Raw genomic sequence first — 19,200 nt, 5'->3', positions numbered from 1 at the left:
CAAAGTAGCAGTGATATCATCACTCTCTCAAGGGCAATGGACTGTTAAGAAGCCACCAAACATGACTAAAAAACTTATAATGACATGGTAAAATCCTCAAGATGTAATGTTAAGTGAAAACTACCAAGGTATGACATCCTTTGGACTTTTTGTTTTTGTTTTTGTTTTTTTAAGATATGTTTATTTATTTTAGAGTGAGAGACAGCACGAGCAGGAGAGGCAGGGGGAGAAGGAGAGAGAATCTCAGGCAGACTCCGCACTGAGCTCAGAGCCTGGCACAGGGCTCAATTCCAGGATCCTGAGATCACGACCTGAGAGGAAACCAGGAGTTGGAGGCCCAACTGACTGTGCCCCCCAGGTGCCCCGGTGTAGTACTGTCTTCAATATTAGCTCATTAACAGTGTTAATAGGAGTTATCTCTGGCTGGTGGGATTAAGGTTTTTGTTTTCCAATTTTTTAAAAAAGATTTTATTTATTTATTTGACAGAGAAAGAGAGATCACAAGTAGGCAGAGCAGCAGGCGGGGGGGTGGGGGAGCAGGCTCCCTGCTAAATAGAGACCCCGATATGGGGCTCGATCCTAGGACCCTGGGATCATGACCTGAGCCAAAGGCAGAGGCTCAACCCACTGCACCACCCAGGTGTCCCTTTGTTTTCCATTTTTATACCTTGCCCATTTTCTAAAGTGCACATGTAAATTTTTACTGAAAATTATAAATGAACTTAAAAAACACACAAAAACTCTGTTTCATTGTTTTAGTGGAATATAACTTAGATACCTTAACATTCACCCATCTAAACTATACAGTTATATGAGTTTTAGCAAATATATACAGTCATACAACTATCACTGCAATAAAAATTTAGAATATATTAAATACCCAAAAGTTCCACAAGTCCCTTTGTGGTCCACCCTTGCACTCTCAGCAAGCCTCTCCATCTGTTTCTTGCTGCTACATAGTTTTTCTTTTGCCAGAGATTTCGTATAAATGCAACTACACAATATCTTCTTTTACTCAGTGTGTTGGTTTTCAGATTCATTCATGTTGTTACATGCATCAGTAGTTCATTCCTTTTTATTACCAACCAGCCTTCCATAAAATGGAAACACCATTCATCAGTTGGTAGACATTTGAGTTGTTCCCAGATTTTGGCTATTACGAATAACACTGCTATAAACATGGCATACAGATCTTGGTCAGATACTTTGAGTTCCCTTGGGTAGATACCAACGAATGGAGTTTCTGGGTCATACAGGAAATGTTAGCTTAATTTTTCAAGAAACTGCCAGCTTGTTTTCCCAAGTGGCTGTACTAGTTTGCATTCTTATCAACTATGCAAGAGGGTTCTAGTTTCCCCACATTTTCGCCCAAGCTTGGAATTGTCCGTCTTTTTAATTTTAGCTGTTCTAGTGGGCGAAAAAATACATAGCACTTGGACAACTCCCTCGCAGACATTTAGTTGGCATTCAGCATGGTGGTAGCAAGCTCCACTTACACAGTAGCTGAAATCTCGAGCTCCATGATTGCAGGCTTTCAGCAATCCGAGCGAAGCCAAGGTAAATCTTCATTAACTACCAAAAGCTTCATGTCCTCATTACTACAGACTTGGGCCACATAAGTTTCTTACTGTAACACAACATAGGCAACTCAGCTTACATATAAACTAACTAGAATAGATATCTGTGCTTCTTGGAAATGTGTGTGTTGGGTGCCCGGGTGGCTCAGTTGGTTAAGCGACTGCCTTCAGCTCAGGTCATGATCCCAGAGTCCTGGGATCAAGTCTGGCATCTGGCTCCCAGCTCCATCTGGAGTCTGCTTCTCCCTCTGACCTTCTCCCCTCTCATGCTCTCTCTCACTCTCTCTTTCTCTCTCAAATAAATAAAATCTTAAAAAAAAAAAAAAAGAAAGAAAGAAAATGGTGTGTTGCAGGAAGTGGAATGGAGATGGAATTACATTGTGAAATTATCGCTATGCATTAAAGCTAATCAAGGAACAGTCATGCCACTGCATTTTTCTTCCTTTTGTTTTTCTTTTTCAGCTTGACAAGGCAAAGTGTGGACTGAATTTATAATTATTTTTTTAAGGTTTTATTTATTTATTTGACAGAGAGATCACAAGTAGACAGAGAGGAAGAAACAGGCTCCCTGTTGAGCAGAGAGCCCGATGCAGGGCTCGATCCCCAGGACCCGGGATCATCACCTGAGCTGAAGGCAGAGGCTTTAATCCACTGAGCCACCCAGACACCCTGAATTTATAATTATTTTTTGATAACTACAAGCACGGGAAGCAACTGCTATAGTACTAATGGGATCCTTTGGCCTGGGATGAGCCTAGGGAAATGGGATACTTACATGGAATAAAGGTAAGGGAGAAAAGTCCCGAGAGAAACTATGAGTAAGGTTTATGTTACATATGGGGAGATGTGCTGCACTGCTGTTGGTGAACATTGTGTTAGAAGAAAAATGTTCTAGGTTCAGATTTAGGTCTTACATTTATCAGCTGTAAGGCCTTAGATGTGTCATTTGATATCTCTGGTTTCCTCATTTGTAAAATGAGTATAATACTATCTGACCTACCTAGTGCATAGTGACCAGGGAGGCAAGCCACCCTACAGAACCAAATTTGTACTGGAATTTACATTATTTGTACACAGCACATTTGTACTTTTCGTCTCATCTTATGTGATTGCCAAATAATCTACTGAAGTAGGAAAGAGTAGTTATTATCTCTATTTATAGACTAAACTGAGACTCTGAGGGCTTGAAATCCCCCAGGGAATTTGTTGCAAAAGAAAGACTTCTAATTCCCTGGCTGATAGATTATTATTTTGCATTGTAATTCTTATATGTTATATGTTGTGCTGTAATTTGTAATGTTTTAATTGGAATATGGCCACAGTCGATTCATTTATGTATTGTCTGTGACTTCTTTTTTTTTTTTTTTAAGATTTTATTTATTTGACAGACAGAGATCACAAGTAGGCAGAGAAGCAGGCAGAGAGAGAGAGAGAGAGGGGAGGAAGCAGGCTCCCTGCGGAGCAGAGAACCTGACTCAGGGCTCCATCCCAGGACGCTGGGATCATGACCTGAGCCAAAGGCAGAGGCTTTAACCCACTGAGCCACCCAGGTACCCCTGTGACTTCTTTTGTGCTACAAGGGTAGAGTGAGTCATTGCCTGAGAGACCACATATCTTCAAGCCTGGAATATTTACTATATGGCACTTAAAAAAAATATTTGCTGACCCTTGTTTTAAATGCTTTGTGTATGTATTGATTCATTGTTTCCCTCTTAACAATCCTATGAGGCAGGTTGTGTTAGGATCCCCATCCTCTGTTTGAAGAAACTGAGGGATAGAAAGGTAGAGCAAGTAGACCAAAGTCAAACAGTGAAGTACAAGGAGGTGATGAAGATTGTCCCCTAAGCACTCTGACTTCAAAACTTTGGCTCTTAAGCCCTTTAATTAATTAATTAATTAATGCTGGACTGCATTTCATTCAGGCAACAGAAACTCATTAAACAACTATTCACTGCCCCGTTCTAGGAAACAGACACCATTCTAGGGACCGGGGACAGGGCGAGACAAGCTCTCATGGAGACCACAGTCCAGTGGAGGAGAAAGACAATTAGAAAGGCACCCAAGAAACAAGCAAGATTGTCTCAGAGAGTGATGAAGGCTGTGAAAAAAGGGCCAGAGTGACAAGGACAGAGAAGTGGTTGGTGTTGGGGGGAAGGGAAGGATGCGGTCAGAACTAGCTGCATGTGTTGAGCACATTTTGATTGTGATCCTCCCCAAGGCAGGGCGCTTGCTTACCTTTCTTTGCCTCTCCAGCCCCTGACACGGAGGAGGCCCTCAAAAACCATGCAAGTGCATATGATCGTTCCCTCCTTCCCCCGCCTCCCCCCAACGGCCATTACCTGTCCCTTCAACTGGCTTCATATCTGAGTGTTCCCATGGTTTCTTCTTTCACACGAAATTACGAGCCTCCAATGGTCAAGACCTCTGACTCGGTGTTCCGGGGACGTCCAGAGTCCTGCCCAGAAAGGGCCCTCAAGAGTAATTTCTAAAGGATTTCTAATCAGCCGTCAGCCTGGAGTGTTCCAAAAATAGCTGTGGAAGTTGAAAAGGTCATTAATACTGCGTGTCCTCCATAGTTCTGTGTGTCTTTCCTGAGATAACAGGGAGGCGGCTGTGGTCATGCTGGTACTCGTACTCTGTGCGGCTCTGGGGGGGCCCGTGGCACTTCCATACCATGGCTCCATGTCCCTGCCCTTGAGTCCTGGGGAGTCCAGCCCATGGTGGTGGGGGCAGTTCGGGCTTCAGCCTTTGGACATACAAGGTAGGAGGAGGGAATGACCCAAGTCCTATAGGTAACACACAAATAGGGTGCTGGACTAGTAGCTGATTTGAGGTTGATTTTAGACTGATACTGTCATCTCATGGGGAACACGGCTTTCCAGGAATGATTTAAGTAGAAATTCCATCCTAGTGCCAAACTAGCCCTTTGCAAGCATAAGCAAGCCCGGAGCCCCCGTGATGTAGGATGGAAGGAATGATTGAATGCCTGGAGAGAATCTGACACGGGCATTTTCCATCCTGGCTCTTGGCCTCACCTTGTGTGACCTTTGCAATCATCCTGGGCAAACTGACTTCACGACACCTGTTCTCTATAGCAACTGTCAACGCCAGCCCCACCTGGCCCCACTCAGCTGGAAGCTGGCTCCAGCCGCTGCTGCCTGCTGCTACCCTGCTGATGCCCACACTTGCCTTTATGGCTTTCCTTTTGCCCCTTATCTCCATCTATGCCTCCTCTTGCTTTTTTTTTAAATTAAAAAAAAAAAAATTTCTTTTCCCTGATGCACTCCAATGACTACTCGTTGCACATGTTCGAAAATGTCCTGCTGCCGAAAAGTATTTTGTTCTGGGTATGACACTTTTTCCAGGAAGAGCTGGGAACAAATCTGGAGACTAAGGGAAAAAAGCTATTTGTATGTGTATTAGTGTCCTCGGGATGCCATAACAAATTGCCACAAATTGGGTGGGTTAAAGCAACAGAAATATATTCTCTCAGAGCTCTGGAGGCTAGGAATCTGAGATTAAAGTTTTGGCAGCACCTCGTTCCCTCTAACAGCTCTAGGGAAGAATCCTTCCTCGCCTCTTCCAGCTCTGGCGGTTGCCAGCAATCCTTGCCATTCTTTGGCTTGGAGCTGTATGAGTCCAATCTCTGTCATCACATGGCTTTTTTCCTTGCATGTGCTTCTGTGTCCCAGTCTCCCTCTCCTTTCTCTTGTAAAGACACCACTCATTGCATTTAGGGCCCACTCCCATCCTGTATGACCTCATCTAAGCTTGATTACATCAGCAAAGATCCTAGAAGTTCCCATAAAGTCACATTCCAAAAAAGGTCACATTCTCAAACACCAGGGATTAAGCCTTGGACATATCTTTTTTGTGGGGCACAATTGAACACATTGCAGTGTGTGTTGGGTGTATTTAGGAACATGGGGTCACGTTTGGCCCACACCATGCCGCCATCCAACTTATGGACTACACTTTGAAAGCCCACCTGCAAACGAGGAAGGGAGTGGATTTGGTGAGATGGCAGAAGCCCAAAAAGTGAGACTGGTCTCACAACGTCTTCCTGCTAGTCACAGATAAACCGGATTGGATCGTGCCATATGTCCTGTTCTGCACGTTTTAGACAGGAGTCCAACTTGCCAGAATTCGAGGCCATCTCCTCTTGCCACTTGTCCATTCCCATCGTACCTTTATTGAGCATCTACTATGTAGCAGACCTTATACGAGTCCTTTTCTTCCCTGAAAATTCTGAGGTGGATCCTCCTAGCTCTACTTTGCAGAGAGCAAACCTGAGGCTTCGAAAGCATAAGTAACATGCCCACAAAACACACCTGGCAAGTGGCACAGCTGGGAGTGGAGTTCCATGTTGTCCGTGTCTTTAGTCCACTCTGTTTCATTCATTCATGTATTCAACCATGTATTCATTCAACTTATAATCATTAAATATCAATTACATATTAGACCTTAGTGATAAAGCAGGCAGGCCGATGGCCATGACCCTGGGTCCAGAGAGTAGAAGTAGAACTCTAGAATGAATTACATGAGAAGTCAGGAGATGGACATTCCATGATTTCTCTCAAAGGAGCTAAACTCTCTGAAAGGCTGTCGTGTTTAGCATGGAGGATGTGACCTATTTTGTCATTTTGGTACACCTCAACAATCAGTGAAAGGAGTTTATCTTTAGAAGGCAGGGAATTTGTCGGTTAAGATGGCTTATGATTCAAGCCTACTCTCATTCCAGAGACCCAGCATTCACCACTCTGTTGCTAGCCTCTCTTTGATTCAGTTCCCAAGATTGTAAAACAGAGAGGGCAACTGCCTGAGTTAGTTCAAGGGCTGTACAAGGGTCATGTTGAGTATAAGATTCAAAACTGAATATGACTGGGCTTTACAAGTAACCATTTGGCTTGACCACAAGGTTTAATATTTATGTCCCACAAATATAAGATATTGTTAATCGCATTCATTTTATTATCAAGATACTTTCAAAGAAGGTGGAGACAGAGCTACAAATTAGCTGGGCTGCCAAATGTGTTTTATGTCACTGAGAATGTTGTGATCCTTACTTGTGTGGTGGTCTTAGGAAACCTGAGGGCTCGTGGTTTGGCATTTGGACTGGGCCCAGTTGCCACCTTTGAGAACACAGTGCAAGGAGAGATGGTGGGCAAGACCCTGCTGCTCCATTTGCTTTCCTCAGAGCTGGAAGGCACAACCTACCCCTGAATAACAATGCCCCACACCAGTGGAGGTTTCATCCGATGGTGTCATTTTCCATCTCACAGAATGTTGGAGAGCTGCCCAGGGAGTGGAGAATATGTTTAGTCCAGACATCCTCCCTCTGCCTGGCTTTCAAAGCCCTCTGTGGTCTGGCTTCTGCATTCTTATCCCCCCTAGTCTTCTACTTCCTTCTATTTCCTCCCTGAGCTGCCATGAGGCAGCGCTGTCAGTGCACGTGCCCCTCATTATGCTCAGCCCCATCCAGTCACCCAACCCGGTTGAGCCTTTCCCTCCTGCTTCTGTAGCAGATGGTAAAATGGCCACAGCTATGTATTTTCCTCGCTGTAACCTTACCGCTCTGGAAGGTGACTTTTTATTTTCTTTCCTCAAAAAGTGGAACTTCTCCCCAGCCCTTGAATGTGAGCTGGACTTGTGACTCGCCTTGGCCAGCAGGATGGGACTGAAGTGATGTAATGCAAGTTCTGAGCCTAAGCCTTAAGGGGCCTGGCATGCTTTTGTTCACTCACTTGGAACTCTACGGTCACAGTGGGGGCCAGTCTAGGCTGATCTGCTGGATGATAAGACATATGTGGCTCAGTCACCCTGTCCCTCAACCTGACAGCCATCCAGCTGCTAATGGAGCCACCAGAGAATTGTGGATGGTACAGTGAGTGATGGCTGCTGGCACGGGGATCGGCCATGCTGAGCCCAGAGCAGCAGAGCTGTCTATCTCATCTGTGGACGGGCAAGCAACAATAAATGGCCGTTGTTTTGAGCCACTAAGTTAGGAGGTGGCTTAATGGGCAGCATGAGATAACTAACACACCCCGGAATTTCTTTTACATTCATCCAACAAACACACACTCCATGCCTCCATGTCACTCCATCTGTGCTGGGCTTGGAGGGCGTGGAGAGAACAGAGACTATCTCCAAGGAGTTCCCATCTATTCGGTTTGGGCCTTTGAAGTTCAGTTCTTTCAAGATAGTCAAATCCTATTTCCCAGACATCTTCCCAAATCTTCCCAGTCAGGATGAGTGCTCCCTCCCCACCCCCCACACCTGCCTTAACTGAAGCATCTACATCGTAGCACGTGGCTGGATTCTCCCTCTCTCCTGGACTGCTGTGAGGACTGAGGAACTGGTCCCTCTGTCCAGCCTGGTCCCCAGCCTGCCTTCCACAGTCTTACAGTGAGCTTTCTGAGTGCAAATCATATGATGACTCCCGAGTAAACTGCTGCACTGGTCTTCTCTCAGCACCCCTCCACACCCCGCTCTGCTATGACCCCCTCCCCACCCCCACCCCTGCCACCCTCCAGCCACATATTCTGCCATTCCCAGTCCCAGCTCGCACTTTCACAGTCTAGCTATCGGTAATTCACTCTTCCCAGGACTCTTCCAGGAATTCTCCCCACCCTAGTTTGCCTGATATGCAGCGATTTATGTCTTAGGCTCAGTTGTCATCCCTTCTAGGAAATCTGTGTTGAAATTTCCCCCCACCCCGCCCCTCCAAAGAGAGCTGATTTCTTCCCCCCTCTGTGGTCTGTAATATCGCTGTTGCCTACCATTAATTGCCTGTGTTTACATGTCTGCATTCAATATTTGTTCATTCAAGGCCTAGGCATTAATAGTATCTGTATACCTAGCTAGGCCTTAGGTAATCTTTCTAGTTAGGAGACACTCAATAAATGTTCTTTGAGTGAGTGAGCCAATAAATGAAATATGAAATGAATAAAGCTCCCCCCCACGTACACCCCAAAAGGGTAATTTCACATATATATACAGCACAGGTATCCTATCCTTGTACATATAAGATTTCTTTATTTCCTAAGGGAAAATTTCACCTACCAGATGAAGGAAGAGAATCCAAGTGTCTTGAGAAAGAGTAAAGAAATACCAGTCATAACGGGAGACGGGTCATCTGAAAACCAAGCATTATCCATCATCCAATTTTGTATGATCTTTATGAATCCCGGGACATGAAGTCCAGTCTCTGTATTTCCAAAAAGAGAATTCTAATCTTTAACATTTCTGAAAAATAGTAGAGGGGACCTCCTTTATGCTAGAGCCATTGGCTGTTTATTCTTGTCATCCCTCCCTGAGTCTTGGGCACCAATGACCTTCTGGAGTCTGTCATCCCCAGCAACATGTCCGCACGAGGAAAACTACCCTCATGTGGTGGGATGCTTTCCCCTCTCTCCCACTCGTCATCACCTCTCTCCTTCTCAGTTCTTTAATTAACTTCTTTTTTTAAAAAATATTTTTAGTTATTTGTGTTAAAAAATAGTTGACATACAAATATTGTATTAGTTTCAGGTACCCAACCTAGTGCCTCAATATTCATAGATATTCCAAAAAGGTCACCATGATAAGTTGAGTTACCATCTGTCACCATGAAGTTGTTACAATACTACTGACCACTTTCCCTATGCTGCCTGTTATACCTGTTTCATCCTAGTGTCCTATTTATCTTATAACTGCAAGACTCACCTTCTAATCATCCTTAACTGGTCCTTCTCTCCTTTGTCTTTTCCAAATTTCCCCCATTTCCAAATCACCAAAGCCAAGGAACATGTGTGGCAGAGAAATCTAAATTTATTAGAAAAGAGGGACCTAGGAGAGAAGAAATTTTTACAAAATTTGTCATTTTAAAAATAATAGCATTCCTTTCTTGAGAGTAAGGTGGGTGAGGCTAGGAACAATTATACTCTAACACAGCCTGATAGACTTAATTATTCTATCCCCACTTGGTATGATTTGATTCATTGGTCCATAACAAAATGAGAAAAATAAAGTAAACCAGAATATTTTTGAAAACAATTATTAAAATGAATTTTAAAAACTGCCTTTTATTTTTATTTTTTTAAAGATTTTATTTATTTATTTGACAAAGAGAGATTGAGATCACAAGTAGGCAGAGAGGCAGACAGAGAAATAGGGGGAAGCAGGCTCCCTGCTGAGCAGAGAGCCCAGTGTGGGACTCAATCCCAGGACCCTGGGATCATGACCTGAGCTGAAGGCAGAGGCTTCACTGAGCCACCCAGGTGCTCCTAAAAACTGCCTTTTAGTTTCGTGTCTACCTTCCTAGAGTTGTCTTTTCTTTAATGAAACCATTGTGATTGAAGATATTGGTTTAATGTTCTTATTTAGCAAAGTAGAAAGTTGGCGAACAGATGCAAGTCCACTGTTGAGAAAAAAAAATTTTTTTTTTTAAAGATTTTATTTATTTATTTGACAGACAGAGATCACAAGTAGGCAGAGAGGCAGGCAGAGAGAGAGAGAGGGAAGCAGGCTCCCTGCCGAGCAGAGAGCCTGATGCAGGACTCGATCCCAGGACCCTGAGATCATGACCTGAGCCGAAGGCAGCGGCTTAACCCACTGAGCCACCCAGGTGCCCCAAGAAAAAAATTTTTTTACTAGACCATAAAATCTTAAAGTATGGGAACTATTAATCTACTGTTAAGAGTTAAGAAAAAAAAAGAGGGGTGCTTTAGTTGAGGCGGAAGAACAAGGAAAAGAGAGCGGGACGGATGCCCCGGACTCCAGTAAAACATTTCCAAAAGCTACTCGTACTCTTTGCCCTGCTCCCAATCTGGACTTCTGGACCTTGTGGACAGTCAAAGGCATTCTAATGAGGGTATTCAAGCTATTGGCAATATTTCAAGAAGTCTAAAGAAAACTATCATTTGCTTAGAAAAAAAAAAAGTCTGACTAGACTAGACAGTAAATTCCTTTGCTGTGGCTGAAAAGATAAGAAGTCACTGTAGGAGCAAAGGTGACCTCATGCTGATTAGAAGCACCAATTAAAGTCTCTGTGCTTATTAAAAAAAAAAAAAAAGGAATACTGCTGATTAATACTTTATTTGAAAAAGTTTGGCAATTTCTTAAAAGTTAAGAGTTACCATGAGACCCACAAATTCCACTCCTAGGTGCATCTACCTGAGACAACTATAAACCACATTGCATATGAATGTTCATAGTAGCTTAAAAGTGAGGAGAAGGGAGTAGGGATGGACGGCTTATGGGTTTCAGTGTGGTATTAACAATGTTATGGAATTAGATAATGGTGGTGGTTGTCGTTTTGTGACTATACTAAAACCCACAGAATTGGGCACTTTAAAAATAAAAACTAAACTAAAAATGTCACATTCATTTCATAGGTAGGATTATTTAAAACATATCAGGGAAAAGGAATCAAGACGAATCCTTGGAGAGAGGTTGGGAAATACTGCTATACACAGATTAAATCTGTATCAGGAATCGGGAGTTCTGTATCCTGAGTTTACCCACATCCAAACAAACAGGATGGCATTCCCATTACCTTTGATGTCTAAGTTCAAAGGTTCCCCATCCCTTCCTAAGTAACACTGTGGGTGCCCAAACAGGCCTCCCTGGGCCAAACTACATGGAGTTCCAGGAAGAAAGGAGAAAGGGGTCAAATCCCACATTGTCTTTCTTTGCACCCAGGCTTTGTTCCCCATGGCATCACAGAAAACCTTATGAGCTTGGGGGCTTGTACTTCTGCCCGTGGTCACCAGATCATCTCTCCAGGGCTCAGACTGGTGGATGGGCCCTGCTCAGGACCAGAAGTGGGCTATTCCCCTCCATCCCCTGCCCCCCTCTACTCCTACAGGAGCGCTGGCCTCCTGATCCCAGTTCACCAGACTCAGTCACACTCAGCTTCAAACTCCAGTTCAGCCAAGGCTGCCCTTGAACTTTCACTGTATTACATTCCCAAACGATCTTCCCCACATCAAGCATTTTGAGGCAAAGATTAAAAAGAAAAGGAGATGGAAATAAAGATGAAATGAAATTAAGGAGTGGATTTTCTCGAAGTTTTCGCTGTCTGAAATTCTAGTGTCCTATCTATTCCCTGACAAAATAGTGTCCATCACATGAAGGAAAGGAGTACCAGTGAAGGAGTGTTCTAATTTCCCGGGGAAACGGTTGATGTCAGAGAGTATAGGGCTGAAAGAGGCTTCACAGTGCCTCTGGTACAACAACACTTCAGCCACCACAGGGATCAGTTCTAGTACATTCCTGGCTGAAGCCCATCAAGCTCTGACCTTCATACATCTCAGGAAACGGTGGTCTCCAATTACATATCGCTCTATAATCTTCTGTGGACCCCTGCTTCTCCTTTTCATTAAAGCCCACTGTTTATATACTCTATCACTACCAAAATCATGCTCACGTATCTTGTTTTATTTTATTTTTACACCAATCCTGTAGGAAAGGCATGGCTATCGCTATGTTACCTTTGAGGAAACTGAGTTTCAAAGGCGTTCAAGGAATGTCCCAGGTTGCAGAATCAGGATTCAAAGTCTGAGCTTCTAATTTCTTTATTTTTTTAAGTTTATTTATTTAAGTAATCTCTACACCCAACATGGGACTCGATCCCATGACCGTGTTGCATGCTCTTCCAACTGAGCCAGTCAAGCCCTCCTGAGCTTCTAATTTCAAACCTAATATTGTTTTCGTACTAACCTGCAGCCTTCTAGAGCTTTCAGAGAATGGAGATCATATTTTTATGCCTTTTTGTGTAGTGCTTTAATAAATAGTTTTAGTAAATCAATTCACTTTCCAGATATAATTTTTTTTAAAGATTTTATTTATTTATCAGAGAGAGAGAGGGGGAGAGAGTGAGCACAGGCAGACAGAATGGCAGGCAGAGGGAGAAGCAGGCTCCCTGCTGAGCAAGGAGCCCAATGTGGGACTCGATCCCAGGACGCTGGGATCATGACCTGAGCCGAAGGCAGCTGCTTAACCAACTGAGCCACCCAGGCGTCCCCAGATATAATTTTACTTAGTAGATGGAATGTATCGTAGAAGAACCATAAAGTGTTAGATCTGAGCTCCACCTTGGCTGCCTACAAGCTCTTTGACCTTGGACAAGAAACTTAACCTTGCAGACCTTAATTCTCTCATTTATAGTATGACTTGTTATAAATATTTATATTCTGCTATAAATGTGTATATCTGCTAGACTCCCAGGATTATCTCTCAGTGAGTCATACAATTTAGTATCTACACCTGTGAATCTGGATTGGTCCCGTGACTTATTTCTGCCCGGTAGAACTGGTGACTGCAGCTTGGTATGACTGGAGCTAAGTCTTGAGAAATCTTGCAGCTTCCACCTTGGGACCCTCAGTCTAGGGAAAGAAAACTACTATATTAAAAAAATCTGAATCCTCTGCGATAATGATGCTTTGAGGAAGCACAAGCTGGTGGATGGAGAGAGACGAGTACCCAGCCAGCCCCCAGAGGTCCCAGCTTCTCCAGCGAGGAGGACAGACAGGAGAGAAGATGCCTCCCTGGCTATCCAGCACGATGCATGCAATTCTGAAAGAGATCTGCTTTGCTGAGCCCACAGAACAATGAGGGATAATGAAAAATTATTTTAAGCCCCTGAGTTTGGGGGTGGTTTGCTAAACAGCAGCAGAGAGACAGAACCCACGAGGGCGATGACCCTGCCTACCATATAGATATGTGGAGAACATTACATGATACAGTAGGCAGGCAGTAAACTGCAAATTATGATTATTGTTGTTCATCCTAGGCCTCACTGAAGTCCTTACTTAAGGTGACTAATTTATGCATATGCCCCACAGATGTATGTTTCACAATTCTGAGAGCAGAGAGTATTAGCCCCGGGGAAAGTGAGCGTCCATCAGCCCAGAGCCCTAAGGAGGGCTGGACCCTGTGCCCTTTGCTGTAAGTCTTTCTCTCTAGACTTTTTCTTCTTTTATTTATTTGTTTGTTTGTTTGTTTGTTTTACAGAGAGAGAGAGAGGGAGAGAGGGAACATAAGCAGGGGGAGTGGGAAAGGGAGCAGCAGGCTTCCCACTGAGCAGGGAGCCCGATGTGGGGTTAGATCCCAGGACCCTGGGATCACGACCTGAGCTGAAGGCAGCTGCCTAATGACTGAGCCACCCGGGCACCAGTCTCTCTATTCTTTGTATCTAGTTTTTTGGGGCTCGTTCCAGCTCCCTCCAATTTCAGCAAGTCCCTAGGATCTTATCTGCCACGTTTAAGGTGTTCCTTTGATCCACCAATACAAACCACTTAAAATGAATCATCATTCACAGCTGTGCCAGTTGTTGTCAGCATAACTCCACTCAGTTTTGCTCTTTCCAAAGTGGGAAACAAAAAAAAAAAACCCAACTTTTAAAAAGTACATTGGTACTGCCATAAATATTTATTAATCAAAGGACTAGAAGGTCTTATTTTGTAATATTTATAGAAGGGAGACGGAGACCAACACAGGTTAAGTCTATTGGCCCTAAGGTGACAAGGTTCCTAGTGATAGAGACACCATTTGAACCTCCAGTTTGAACCATTGCACCCAAGTCCACACTCTTAAGTACCCTGCTGTGCTTACCTGTTTAGCGACAGACGCAGCTGGCATTGCTGCCTCTTGTGCCCAGAGGAGAGAGGACTCTTGATTGGCTGACTGACAAGACAGCATCTTACCTCCACCTTTCTCACCAAGCAATCTGGGGGTTATGTTAGTAGCCCCTCTTCATCCTATGGTTATCGATTCTCCTCCTGTGATACTGATGGCCTTTAAAAGGTTATCATCCCCTGGGACATATTTATATCCCCCAAACTTCCCTGCTCGACCTGGTACTCACGTTATTATGTGCACATGACAGTTCCCATCCCCCGTGGCTGCAGTCTCTGTGATAGCACTGTCAGTCCCCAGGACTACCAGCCCCTTTTCCCTTATTTTGTAATATTTAGACCCTAAATACAACCTCCACAGCCCTGTCCCACTGCTTTTTTTTTTTAAGATTTTATTTATTTATTTGACACAGAGAGACACAGCGAGAGAGAGAGAGAGAGAAAACACAAGTAGGGGAGTGGGAGAAGGAGAAGCAGGCTCCCCTCTGAGCAAGGAGCCCGAGGTGGGACTCTATCCCAGGACCCTGGGATCATGACCCGAGCCAAGGAAGACGCTTAATGACTGAGCCACCCAGGTGCCCCTGTCCCTGTGCTTTTAAACTCACACCAATATGTAATCATAAGTTTGTCCAGGTATAATGTCCAACGCTCACCTATGTGATGAAATGTAAGAGGGCATCAAGACTCATGTATTGATGATGAATGGGTTGGGCTTAGGTGAGCTATGGAACATATCTACTTTAAATCAGAAAAAATTCTGTAAAAGCCAAATAAGTGATCATCAATTGAATGGTCGTGTGGCTTGGTTTTGATAAGTACATCTGATCATTTTGGGGTGGTTTCCCATTTCAAAGGGCTTTCCCATTTGTGTCTCAAACCTGCTCTGGAAAAAATGAGGACTGTGATTTTTCATCCCTGTTTTACTGAAGAGGAAATCAAGGCTCAGAAAGGCGGAACAATTTCATTCAGGTGTCCCAGTTTCTAGTCTAAGACTGGTTCTGTGACAATAAAGAAACTCTTCTTAGGCCAAGAACCAAGTCCCAAAACAGTAAGAGAGAGAAATGGAAATTCATGGATATGAAGATGAGGTCACACTTTTCATTAAGTTATTAAGTAGGGACTTTTATGGTGTTTGTATATCATGGGTCTATAATTCCTTATCTACAATCCCTGAAGTTATATGTGCTTTGAGATTTAGAATATTTCAGATACACACACACACACACAAACTAGGGTATACCTTATAATTAAACATTAGTTTTCTGTAGCACAATCTGTATATATTCCTGCTAAACCAGATAAAGTTTACAAATAGCTTTGTGCCAGCTCATGTCCGATTTTACCACCACATTAGCTTGCTGCAGATTTCCAAACAAAATAAAAACTTATTTTTCAGAGCTTTTTAGACTTTAAGGCAACAGAAAATGGGTTGTGAAATTGTACCCAGACTATGAAAATGATTATTTTCTCGGGGCTTTCTGCTGTTGGGACTGTCACTTGTTGGCCTAGCGGACTTGTTCTCCAGCTTTCTGCAGGAAGGCTGACTGGAACAAACAGTTTGCACCTGCTTGCCTGTCTTCCGTAGTTGGCATGCTCTCAAAGGAAGGGCTTTGGCTAAGTTTGAAGCATAGTTCCAAGCTTTTGGGGAGACAAGCCAGTGAACTCGACTAATAAACTCTTTTATCCCAAATCCCTAAGGGTGAGAGGAGAAAAGAAAAAGAAATTAAATTGGAATAGCAGCCGGCTTTCAACTCCAGGAGAGCTGATCATATGATGAAGCCAGGGGCATCTCATCAAGAAAGTCCAAATTTGATGAAGCAATTTTGTTCTGGAAGGCTTTGACTCGTCAGCCCTGCAATGAACCCATTAGAAGGTCATCAAGATGGGTCGACAGAAGTGGAATCCATGTATTAATAATCATGGTAGTAATAATTATGATACCACGCCCCATATCAGTCCGTGCCTGTGAGACAAGGCTGGGCCCCTTCCTGTGCTGAGAGGAGCCAGAGAACATTTTCCAAGGACGCCGAAGACTTGCTGTGTTGTCCCAATTGCCCTTCCTTTCAGCCTACTTCAAATGGACCTGTGTCCCTTATGCTGTCATTCCCGGGGAACGGCATCCATTGAAAATCATTTTGCATCCAAGATGATGACAGCTCTTACTGGGGGTGGGTACATGATGGGGAGGTGGATAAGTGAATGGTATGGGTACGAGCCCAGCCCCCACATGCCCCAGTGACCTGCACCCTGCAAGGGTCTGCTGACCCCTACACAAAGAGCAGGATGAGTGTTATTGCTGAGTCTGTGTGGCCTGTATGCTAAGCATATGTATACTGTGTATATACACCGTGCATATATACTCACCGCATATATACTGTATGTATCTACTCTATGTATACTCAGTGTCTGCTCAGTGCATGTATACTCCGGATATGCTGGGAGGCGGGGGCAATTGCCCCACAAGCCGCAAAGGAAAAATACCCATCCAGGAGAAAGCATTTTGAACAAAGCTTTTCTTGCGCCCGCCCCCTTTCTTTTTTTAACTCCGTGCATTTTCATTTCCCTTGTAGTTTATTTACAATAATCTCTGAGATCTAATCAATTATTTGGTATCTTCCTTGTTATGAAGGGACAATATCAGGGCCTCTAATCTCCTTAGGGCTAACTTCTCTTGCCAAGTCATTCCCTTATCTCTTAGTGCACCTGACTCGATTCAATTTTTGAAGAAAAAAAAAAAAACACAGTTTTTGAGCATTTCCTGTGTGTGCAGAGCTCTGATGGCACAGATAATCGGGGCTGGATTCCAAGCTGACTGCTTAGTTACTGTGTGAACCTGGACAAGTTATTTAACCACCACAGGATGCAATTTCCTCAATTATAAAATGGCAGTAACACAGGAGAAATTTGTTATGAGAATTAAGTGAAGGACTAAGAGTGCTTACTTACCCAACAGACACTAGAGAAAGTTTATTATAATGAGATGCTGATGGGGACATGAAGATAAAGAAAACATACATATTTCTTCAGTGCAGGGAAAAATATATAAAGGATCTCTAAAATGGCATGAGAGCACAGAAAGAAGTTATGTTAATGAAATTGTGCAGTGGAGGGTATGCATGTGATCTGGGTCTGGACGGACACAGAAAATACTAGAATATCAACAGGCTGGGAAATGAGAGGAGATTGAGAGGGAAGGAAAAAAAATGCTTCTAGGTATTAAAAAAAAAAAAAAGTGATACAGAAGCAGGAAAGAAGGGGGAAGGAGAAATCCCACCACAAGACCTAGACTTTTCCAGTACTGTAAGATAGAAAATATTCTCCCCTGATAGCCTCACAATTATTCTTTTATTTGTTCAGAGAAAGTATTCCAATCAGGGGTTGAAAAATAGTCATGCTAATATCTATTGTGCCATTGCAACATGTAATAGATGTGAGGTTGGAGTCATGGAGGGCACGTTAGCCGATTGTGATTGCAAAGGCTTCGAATGCCTGGACAGGAAAGGAGATGTTCTTGAAGTGCCCTCTAGCAAGATGCCCTAATCGGCTTTGGGACCTGAGGAGCACAAGTTTGGGAAGGTTTTGCCATCCGTGTGCAGGATGAGTTGAAGGGGAGAGAGACAAAGCAGGAGTTATTGTAGCTAAGGCAGAATAAAGAAGAAATCATGCAATTTTCCAAACATAAAAGGAAAAGACATGACTTCACAGCCAGAGAGCAACTTCAGGAAAGCAGGCTGGTGGCCAGAAGACCCAACAGGACTCAGGGAGGCTGTTGTCATGTTCCAGCCCTGCTGGGGGACTTGCTCTATCTGTGCTGCGGACTCAGCCACTCACCTCCAGTGACAGGGCGTGGCCCTTTCAACATAGAGCAATCCAAAAAATGAGTCACCATGCTTGGCTCTTATCATTAAGACCGTTATTCTCATCCCAAAATGCCTGTCTGAAGAGGATCTCATAGACCAGAGCATTTGAAACAGGTGGCAGAAGTGGGCAAACACAACCTATTAAGCGTGGCTAGCTCCTGAGTCACTGTGGCAAACAATTTTATGCGATTAGAACTTTGCTGTCCATGTAGATGGTGGTGGTCTTTCTTTACATCTGCCTGTATGTCTGTCTTGCCTGCCTTCCAGCCTTTTCCCCTTCCTTTCTTAGAAGAGGCGAGACCAACCCATCTGGGAAGTTCTCGCTGAGATCTGGAAGAAAATGCAGGAAGCTCAGATAACTTGAAGATGGTTTGGAATGCACTGTGATAGGGTGGGTTGTCCTAAATGCATTCAAAGGCCTTCTGAGCAGTTATTGGTTATAATTTATAACGAAAGAATTTTCTGCTGAATTGACCAAGACTAGCAAGATACTTCTAAATTTGTACACCTGGGAACTCCTATGACTTTCTCTGGTAAGTCTTGAGTTTTCCTCTAGGGAAATCATTCTGCTTCTCTCCTCCTCTCCTCTCGGAAGGTCAGCCGTGTAGAAATTGCCTGCAGCCACCGTGCTATGCCTAGCAGCACCCTCTAGAAAAAAATTAAATGCATTCAAAGATCAGTCATCCTCTTAAATGACAGGAACAGGGATGTGAGGCAAACTGGATAAGATGGTCCAAGTGTTTCTTTCTTCCTGGCTTCCAGGCGTACCCTTGGCTGCTAGATGGAATGAGGCGTGGGATAGAGCTATGGTCTTAAGGGAAAACTAGACGTCTCTGGCTTGGTCTAGTCATTTCATCTGTCCAGCCTGGCCTTGGCAGAAGCTGTCTCAGTATTTGTTTTACAGGCTGATTTGAGCAATTGAGTTTGGGAAGAACTTCAGAGAAGATGCTGAGGCATATGGTGATAGAGTTTGCAAACAGAGGCTCTGACAGTTAGCATAGGACTTGCCTGCCTGGGAATTCAGCTTGTCTTAAGTTCTCCTCCACCTTTTTTTTTTTTTTTTTTTTAAGATTTATTTATTTATCTGAGAGAGAGAGAAAGCAAGCAGAGGCGGGGGGTGGGCGGGCAAAAGGAGAGGGAGCAGAC

At 43.8% G+C, this 19,200-nt stretch overlaps 1 long non-coding RNA gene across 1 annotated transcript in view; it reads left to right on the top strand.

The window, feature by feature from the left end:
* LOC116589372 overlaps positions 1 to 18,980 on the top strand; it is a 64,148-nt gene extending 45,168 nt beyond the window's left edge. The window contains exons 4-5 of the long non-coding RNA XR_004285290.1: positions 15,893 to 16,362; positions 18,322 to 18,980. This is a non-coding gene — a long non-coding RNA (uncharacterized LOC116589372). The remainder of the gene's footprint in view (positions 1 to 15,892; positions 16,363 to 18,321) is intronic.
* The last annotated feature ends 220 nt before the right edge of the window (positions 18,981 to 19,200 follow it).

The sequence above is a fragment of the Mustela erminea genome, chromosome 1 (assembly GCF_009829155.1).
Source record: "Mustela erminea isolate mMusErm1 chromosome 1, mMusErm1.Pri, whole genome shotgun sequence".
Taxonomy (NCBI): domain Eukaryota; kingdom Metazoa; phylum Chordata; class Mammalia; order Carnivora; family Mustelidae; genus Mustela; species Mustela erminea.
Note: the sequence above shows the minus strand (reverse complement) of the source record. Positions and strands in the feature narration are given on the sequence as shown.